The sequence below is a fragment of the Tinamus guttatus genome, unplaced genomic scaffold (assembly GCF_059628265.1).
Source record: "Tinamus guttatus ecotype Peru unplaced genomic scaffold, ASM5962826v1 Tinamus_guttatus_pri_ptg000269l, whole genome shotgun sequence".
Taxonomy (NCBI): Eukaryota; Metazoa; Chordata; class Aves; order Tinamiformes; family Tinamidae; genus Tinamus; species Tinamus guttatus.
The window spans coordinates 1,109,708-1,120,078 of record NW_028288803.1 but is presented as its reverse complement, the minus strand read 5'-3'; positions in this window follow the sequence as shown (position 1 = coordinate 1,120,078).

Genomic DNA, 10,371 nt, shown 5'->3' with positions numbered 1-10,371 from the left:
TATTTTATTTCTTCCCATTCTTTGATATTTGCACTTGTGTGACGATCAGAGCTAAAGCTCTAAGTAGACATTCTCTTGTAATCTTGAGTTGCTCTACAATTTAGCATCCAAGAAACAGAATTGCACTTCAGAGAGTGAAAAGATTAGAGGTGGCGAGATGTGACACAAATTCATTTGGGCCTCAGAAAAAAAAATAGTACCAGAAGTAGTGAAGCTAGAGAACTACTTTTCAAAGTTCCTTAATAGAGAAATGGACGCAAACAATTCTGCCTCTACAGCATCTGTTTTTATTCAAACTTAAGTGACTCAGACTTCTAGCTTCACTTTTTTAAGTTTGGTTGACTCTTTTTGGGCTGATATCTCTGGTCTGACATCACCTAATGATGATTTTTCCCTTTTACTAGATACTTAGTATGAAAACTCAAATGTTCTTCTATCTTCTCTATCCATAGCATACTTCAGATATCCCTAACGACTCCACACTATCTCCAGCATATTTCTTTTCTATTTCCTTTGTGCAAGCATGTACATGTATTTGAGGGTGATCAGGGAAAATGGGGAAATATGCCACTGCTACAGACTTTCCAGAACACTTTCTGCCATGCATACATCCTGTTGTGGCACCCAGCAGCTACACTTCCTTTCATGGTTCCGTAATTCAAAGCCACGAACTCTGCCTTGATAGTCCAGCGTAAGCTAGGCTTGTTCAGAAATTTTCACATAAGTCTCTTCCATGTCTGCTCAACTGAAGACAGATCATAGATATTTGAGGTAGTAATTGTATTTATAAGAAAAGTGTTTTGATAGAGATACTGTGCACGACATAATACTAAAAGATGAAAGAAAGCAAAAATTGACTGATACTCTTAAGTACTTTCTAAATATTTGCAACATTTCATACAAAATCTTCTTTCAAGAGTATAGTATAACATATATGCTAATGTAAAACATGGGATTTTTTTTCTTATAATTCAGGTTATAACTTTCAGCAAAAGTCACTATCCTTTTGTCTCGGCTATTTAAACTATGAACAATGATAATCAGCTACCACACAACCACTTATTTTATCTTATATAGTTCTGAGCTACTCTTGATCTGAGTTAAATATGAGTTATTAAATAGTTCTGAGTTATTTTTGGAGATCCCCTCATTTATCAAGATCAAGAAAAATGCAACAAGATTAACAAGTAGATTTTCTTTAAAAAAAAAATCCTCTTAGGGCAGAGGAAGGGGAAATTATAATAAAGAGTTGTCTCTCAGTCATTCTTTTTTTTCTGTTGAGAGAGAGACGAAATATTTTGGAAGGATGGATGAGAGAAGGAAGAGCAGTCACAATACTTCATTTCTGCACTTCTGTTTTATGAAACTACTGGCTGATAAGCTAAGTGAAGATAGGCTTAAATTGTCAGGTGGACTTAGCTTTTATAACTCCCAGAGGTGGGACTTAGAAATAACATGACACTAGGGTGGATTATTTCCTTATCTATTTTTCACACCATCCACAGACCTTTATGGGGTCCCAGGGCCACAGAACTCAGTATACTCCACAGAAAAGGTGTCTGTCAATGTCATATTGCCTCTGTGTATGTATGCAGAATGGATGTGTAAAAACTTGAGCACGATGTCACATGCAGCTTTCATGGGAATTTGTACAAAAAAGTCTGTCCTTCAGTCACAAAAGTATTGCACCTTCAGAACTTGGTCTCCTTTCCTGAGCTCAGATTAGACCTGCAATCTTTTGAAAACTTTGTATCCTAGACCTTAATCTTTCTCTGTTAGTCAGTCAGGTCTAATGTAACCCATATACTTGTATAGCTAGCACATTCTCACAATAAGTAGCATGCAGGGCATAGCTTTGCAAATTGCCTGGCACTTTTTGCAGTTTTGTTCATACGATTTTACTGACTCCATGTATAAACAGTGATTTACTTGTTGTATATCTATTTTGTAAAAACTAGTATGAAAAGCTTTGCAGAGACAGAATCAAATCAACCTAGTTAAAATACAAGTCATATTGGTATTTCTTTAGGAAAAGTGATTTACTTTTGTATCCATTTGTTTCCTCAGAACTAGTGTCAGCAGATATCTGTTAATGATTCTTCTTTTTCCTAGTCCTTCAAAGTTTATGTGGGAGAAATACAGAAATAGCCTTTTTGCTCTGACGAAGTTTCCTCTCGTATAGAAGACATATATTCTATCATCAGGGATACAGATGAGAACACAATAATTTTAATACTTATCTAAAGAAAAAGATAAAAGCCTCAAAATATGATGAATATCAACTCCATTAAACACATTTATCTATATCGTGTCTCCGTTGCACACAAAAAATATGAAACATAAGCACTGTCTTATTTTGCTAACTTGATCAACAAAGAGCAAAACAGACAACATGTCTACTAGTTAGAAAAAAAAACGTCTGTCACTAACTGATTTAGAGTATCATTTGCTCAAACTCTTTCAGTTGAACCACCTTTTCCTTTTACACGGGAATGCATGCGGTAAATGTGGAGAAGCCAGCAGCAATACCAATTATACTTGTTCCTTTTTAACACATAGAAGTAATTTTCACACAAAGAAGATGAGAAAAGATTTTTTTAGGAAAAAATGTGAATGGAAAGAGTAGTCAAGCACTGGAACACACTGCCCAGGGAAGTGGTGGAGTTACCGTCCCTGGAAATGTTCAAGAAATGTGTAGATGAGGCATTTAGGGACATGGTTTAGCAGACATGGTGGTGATGAGTTTATGGTTGGACTCAATGGTTGTGAAGGTCTTTTCCAATCATAATGATTCTATGATCTCGACTGGTAGACACACTGTTGCTAATGCAGTACATCATGGAACAGACATTGAGAAAAGCCCTGTTGGAGCATGTAGGTATTAAAATTATCTGTTTTCACACCTGTGACACTCTGACTAGGGAGCTGTGCCCTCTTTCGAGCTTGCCAGTACAGGTAAGAGCAAGTCTAGTGGAGGGCTGCCAGAATACTCAGAGGCCATAAAGACAGCAAAATATTGGAACAGGTTTCACACAGAGGTTGGGGAATCTCCATCCTTGGAGTTACCTGACACTTGCCTGAATATGGCCCTGAGCAATCTGATTTAACTAGATCCCACTTTGAGCAAGGGTTTGGACTAGATAATCTCCAGAGGTCTGTTCAAGCCTAAATTATTCTATGAAGCTATGATTCCATATCATCCATGGCAAGCGGGTTAATCTAGAATTTCTCAACAGCAGTACAGTCACTTTCAAAGAAATTTAACCTGTGTTTTGAGCCTGTAACTATAATCCAGAAACTGATATTTTCTATTTTATTCTGATTATCTTGAAGTAACTAATGAATCAGTAAAATCAGTCAAAAAAGTCACTGCACACATAACTATATAAAGATAGTGTTCATTCTCACTATTCAAAATTGTATAAACTACACTGCAGTTTACAATGAAAAATGGAAAAAAAAAAGTGAAGGCCTGCCATTTTAGAAGGGGGATGAAAAAGAAGCTAAGCACATATGACTCCTATATAAATGCAGTGTGACATGCTGATTCCCTGAGACATATGTATGTAAATATGCTCATCAGGTTTGTACAAAATGGCTGTGACGCTCGAGTTTCCTTCTTAGAAAACAGCTATTAATAATTGCTTATGTAAAATGTATTTAGGATAGAATAATAACAATACCAGAGCTGCTGCAAAATCCTTGTGTAAGGAAAAGGTGCAGATAACAAATGCTCTCATTTTTGGCAGATGGAACATTATTATATGCAGCAGTAGGTTTATCTTGCCTGTTTCATCATGTGGCATTTCAATAATTTGCTACCCAGAGAAAGCTTTACTATGAATCTCTTCTCCCAGACATGTTCATAATACCCAGAGCAGTAAGTATTCAGTCTGCTGAGTCTTGTTTCAACTGATATTTTGGAGCATGGATTATTAGACATCCCAAATGGGAGGGAGGGGACAACAAAAGGCAGTATTTCCATACCCATCCTTTCTCCTTGCCCGATCACAAAGCATTACAGAACCATTAGGTATGAATACAAAAAAGTACTTTCAACCTGAGAGGTTTGCCATTGATACAACTCAGCTCACAGTGTACAGTTGCACAGCCAAAGAGACTTTCAACAATTGTGATGCAAATATTCCAGATATGTAGCAAAAAGGAGGAAATAATAGCAGCGAATAAAGCAGCACTGGCACTGAAGAGATCATTGTTTGTGTTAATTTAGTTATCACTTCTTCTGATAGTGTAATGAAATCCCAGTGACTACAATATGAATGCTGAAGTGCATCTCAAAACAAAATTTCTTGTTCATTTTTTTTAACATAATCAGCCAGGTATGGGTGAAATATGTCATTCTAGAGACCAGAAATAAACAGCATAATACAAAATAACAGATAGTAATTTTACCCTGAACAAAATTCTCATTACAGTGAATCTCATCACTTGTTAAGTGCTGCGTTTTTAAAAGGGACTCATACCTCCTTCTGAAACCGAACTACCTTTCAATTGTGCCAAGCAAATATCTCATAAATACATACTAATTATTTTGTTAGATGTTTAGTTAATATGTATTTATAAGCACAAAACAAACATTCAGATAATTATGCAGACAGTCCAGAATATTGATTTTAAGAAGATTGATTTTATCTTAAGGCTAAACAGCTTTAATAGATGTATTATTTTATAATAAAAGATACTATGCCTGGATATGAGTTGAGCCTGATATGAGTAACTTCTTTACACCAGAGGTCACCTAGCGTCTTCCCTGTTACAAAAAAAATCGATAGAAAATACATTAAAACTATGGCTGAGAAATCATACACAGATGAGATGAAGGGTGCAGAATAGTGCTTAGTGTCAATGCACAGAAGAGCTACGGAACAGAACTTTGCAATGGACTTTGTGAGGGTTATGTAACAGAGGCTGGATTTCCAATTTACTTTAAATGCAATTCGACCCTTAATATTAACGCTTCTCCCAAGTCAGTTGTTCCTGTTTTATGCTGCTTAGTAATACAAGTAAAACTGAATTTTCCTGTCTTAAAAATAAGGGTTTGATATGGGATCTTCCCACTAAGGAATGGAAAGAAAAGGGGATGGGATATAACATGGGATGAAAAATGGGATTTAAGGAGAAAAAATGGATAATGGTAGGGAAATGAGAGTGACAGAGGTGATACCTGCTGTCAGAGGGAGAAATAGTCTCTACATCGATGTCTTGGTGCCTTATGGAAACAACAGCATTATGACTCCTTTTATTTTTCCATAAAAAGGCACAAGAAGGAAAGACACTCATTTTTGACACTCGTCCAAATGTATGTATGTAACAGCAATGCTGATGTTTATGATTAGCCTCTTAAGCAATATATTCAATTTTAAGAATTGAAGGAGTAATATTAATAGTTTATATATTGTATAAAGCCTAAGATAATTCTGTACATACATTAAAAGACTTATCTTTGCAAGGCAAAGCATAATGTCAAGATTTTTATTTTAATATGGAAAAGGGGAGGGATACTTGTTTCTCTCTAGTTCAAGAATTATATTTTTGAAGTGTTTTTATTTACAGAATGTCCTTTGGCTTTCTTAGCCAATGCACTTATGTTGACATCTTACCAGATTAAAATTTAGTGTATTTAAAGGAATAAAATACATTTTTTCAAGATGTGCTGAAACATTTTATTTCATAAAGCTGAATTAGGATAGATAGTTCGTGTCAAGGATATGCTTGTAAACTCTAATGAAACTAGACCTCTTTGAGTCATTTCTGTGGGACTTTTCTCACATTTTATTTTTACTGGAGCAGTCTCCATTTTTGGCTTTCACCTTGGTAGGTAAAAGTCTTCCTTATTCTTTTATGCCATTTCAAATAATACATTTCTGTCCTGCTCCAATTTTTCCTAGTGTTTGTCCTCAAACTAAGAGGTGCAATAAGAAAGACAGACATTGATTTTGTCTTATTTAAAGGAGAAAAAAACACACACACACAGCTGCCCCTCAACATGTTTCAGCCTGCACTGAAGTGAGACCACATATTCGGCATCTCAGCTGATTTGGCATGCCAGACAAATGGGTTATATAGCATCGCAATACTGGTACAAGGATTTCTGAAAGTCTGTTTAGGCTCTGTAGTCTTCAAACCATCACTCATTTACCCGTGTCTCTGACATAAACAATAACTTAAAAGATTCTTTTTGCTATATATTGTGACTATTTGCAGACCTTCCACATGCATTTTTATATATTTTCCACAAAGACAAGATTGACTTCTGTCCTTTTTATTTTTTAAATTACATACACACACACCAAGAACTTGTGATTAACATTTGTTTTGAAGAAACAAAAGCATGTGGAATTTCTTTTTTAGATAAAAATATTTTTCTTCAGGGCTGCCTGGAGCTTTCTCTTTTTGTCTCCTGGGCTGTCATTTATACAGCAGTGGTCAGAAAATCAGTATCACCGAATTAGGCTAGCTCGATAAATAAACTACCAATTGTACATTTCGAAACATTTTTTAACAACTTAAACAGGCATGTGATGAAAGATAGCGGGATATCTTTTTCAACCAACACACCACTGTTTTGCTTCCTTCTTTCCTTTCAGCCCTGTGGTAATATTGCTGAGTAACTGATTAAATTACTGGCCTATTCTGTCTACTGAAAATAAATTAGCTGTATACATCCCCCCAAAATGGGACATTATTTAGTGTCTGAGAAATGGCTGTGGTTACTAACTCTTTGTCCTGTTTTCGCTTGTTTTAAAATTTACTATAGACACTTTTTTGTTGTGTTCACGTCTGTTATCGCCAGTTTCTAATTTCACATTTATTTTTTCTCGATATAAATTAATTTTAAGATCACTTTCATCTTCATTTACATAATGTAGCTAATGTGGAATTATGGATTAAAGAGAAAAAAGTAACAAGTGAGGCAACTGAGAGCCAGCAAAGCACTCAAAACATAGACATCATTTTCCATTAAAGAAAGGTCTAATTAAAGTTGATGGCTTATCAGAGGTGATCTCTTAGCTTGTCTTTTTCTTTCATTTTTCAAAAGCGTAATAAAAATACTATCATCTGGCCTAAATCCAGCACAGAAACATTTCACTTGCAATAGCCTTTACAGTGAAAGGCACTTAGTATAAGTCAGAGCTTAGCTCAAATAAAGAACAAAGAATGAACAAAAGCAATCCAAATGCTGAGCTGGCTTCATGAAAATCTAACTCTTGTATGTTTAAAATAATGAGGTATCAAGTACAATGTATTAACTGTGACTGAACATGTATCACTCTTTTCATCTGTTTTATTATAAGATAAAAACTAAAGAAGAGAAAGAGGAGGTCTGTTCTCAGTTTTAGTGTCTGCTCAGAATTTATGTAGCTCAACTCACACTCTGCTGCTCACCACCGCTTGCCTCGTGGAAGTTATTATGTACCTTCGATCTACACACTGAAAATCAGTGTAGATTTATCCTTTCCCATCATCAATAATAGACATTTGGAGTATAGTGGACTGTTCTCTTGAATTTAATTTCTTGCTTGCTTATCCTATAGGCAGACCTCCCAGTGAGGAGCACTGCAATCTGTTCTAAAGCAATTGTGTTCCAGTAATGGATAGTTAGGAAGATAATGCTAAGTTCGTAACTCTATTTCAAAGGATCCTGAGGCAATTAAGGAAGTTTATAGCTCTTGCTCATCTTCAGCACAACCAGTCACAAGGGGAAGCTTAGAATGATTCGGCTCTAAATGTTATGCATTTTACAATTATTCTATGAATATTAATGTGGCCTTAAGTTAAAAAATAAAAAAGTAGAAGATAGTGTAGAACATCAGTCAAAACTAACACTTCTGGAATTGTTTGGAATTTCTCTCTTCCATGTTAAATGGAAGTTAACATTAACTTGACTCCAAATGTTGTTTTAATTTTCGAAATAGGATTAAAATGAGTCTTATTCCTAATTAAGTTCAGTGTCTTCTGTCCACTCTTGGCCAAGATCAGATGCTTCTAAGGTTGGTACCTAAATTGTCATTGTGAGCAAGCATGAACAATCTGCTACCATGAAGGAAGACTCCAGTTCTAAAGGCTGAAAGCAGGGGATAGTTTTGTTATTAACTCTGTTTAATTCTCTTTTCTGAGTTAAGGAGGTATCACTTCAGGTCTCCATTATTTTCTGTGACAGTGGTATGCAGAGTGAGTCTAATTTTGTAATACATGTAAAAGGGTATAATTCCTTTAGGGTATTTCTTTTAATCCCCATACACATTTATTTACTTTTTCTTGCTAGCTGCTTTCATAAGACTGAGAACAAAGACGTGGTGAATATGTGAGGATTTCTATATTTTACTCCTGACAATAGTCTGCTTTCTCACTAGCATGTCATCAGTCAGAAGAAGAAGTAGAAGTCTGATGATTATCTTGTGTAAATACATTCTGGCCAATATCTCCTATGGGAATAGGAAAACTTCAGCAGAATTCTTCATACCAAAGAACCTACTCTATATACATCTCTTAACCAAATATTCTAAATCCCACAGGAAACAGAGTGGAGGGAAAAAAAAAAAAAGAAAAGGAGAGAAAAAAAAAAAAAGGAGAGAGAGAGAAAGAATTTTGCTTTTTCTTACCAGTAACCTACCACTTTTGGAAACAAACTGGGGAAGGAAGATCTTCAGGGAATAGATATGCTCCTGTGAAAGATCTCAGAATCTTGACTAGGCATGAACAATATGACATGTTGAACTCATGATTAGACGCTTTTATTCTCTGAAGGAATAGCGCTGTTGCCTTAAAGCAAAGGAAAGAGATCAGTGTTTATAAAATCAGTTTGGGTGGGCAAACTGATTCAGATTAACTTTGCTGAGTTTATCATATATCCCTCCCTCCACTGACTCCTAGGTGGAGTCTCTTCTGGAGATCAGCTGCTCATCTGTCACCACTGTGAACTCTGGTCACTTGTAGGAAAGTATAGATCTAAGGTAGTTCTTGTTTCATTCTTTATTCTTTATGTTTCTTTTAATTTCTTAATGACAAAGTATTTTAAAAACATCAGTGAATGAAAGAATCAATTGACAGCATTTCTTTGAAGTACAGCAAGTAAATAATATGCTTCCTTTAGAAATACTGAGGAGGATAGATAAATGTATCATAAACTTTCCATATTCACACAAAATTATGGTAAAAACACAGATATTAGGTCTTGATAAGCATTGTCTAATGGGACTCACTGTCCTTTGAAAATCCACCTATTTCCGTATGCCACATGGGCTCATCCATATTTGTATGTCTCTAGACAGTAGTCACACTTGCCTGTGGTTTAATATACAGAAAAGCTAAGTAAAATAGAAATCTCTTCACCTTCAGAGCCACAAAGATTCTGCTATGATATTCAAAAACTATCAGGTTGATAGCAGTCATGCTTCCCTAACCTAATGATATCCTACACAGTGCAGGAAAATACAGATATAACATCTACAGGGGAATAGACTATTGCCCTGTCAGGACAGGTAGTCTCCTCAGAAAAAAAAGGTATGAATTAGACCATAATAAATATTTATTACTTTTTATATCTTTTCTGATTGTTCTAGGAGCTGCTGCCTCTTAAAAAGTGTCTTTCCAACTGGTCTCCCCCTGCCACTCCAGCTCTCATAAAGCATTCACAGAAAAAATAACACAGTTTAGAACTTTCTATTCTCCAAATTGATTTTTTTCCCCTACTCTTTAATCCTTTAAAAGAAGAGTTTTTGAGGCATTAATCTAATACATAATATCAGAAAGGAAATGGAACGAGCAGCTAAGCATTGTCTCTTTGATTACCCTCAGGCTAACATCACTATCTTAGAGCACAGCACTAGAAAAATATATTTTGAACACCCGTTGTTGCTTAATGCAGGTCTAGCTATTCTCTGCAATGAGATTATAAAATGAAACATTTGAAAGTTGCAAAAATTGAAACATTTGAAATATCTTTCAAATGGCAAAGAGCATCTGTCCTCACTGTTTTCACTCTGCTAAATCTTAAAACTATGCAGGCCTTTACTGCCTCCGGTGCTAGTCTAACAGGCTGTTCTCCTGTTGCTGTTGAAAATATAAAGGTCAGCATAGTAGATATCTGCTTAATATGTCCTCGGGTAACTCCTGCAAAAACAGAGAATCAGCAGGTACAGGAGGTGGGAAGCAAAACAAACAAACAAACAAACAAAAGTTCCTCAGGAAAAATGGAATTTTTCTTGATCTCTTTTCATTAGCAAATGACTATTTTGTTCCTCGGTGCCTCCTCTGTTATTGCCCTTCAGAGAGAAGGACTTTTTCCTGGATCCTTTGACTTGTACGGAATAAACAGATTCAGTAGAGAATTGATTTAATATAGATTTC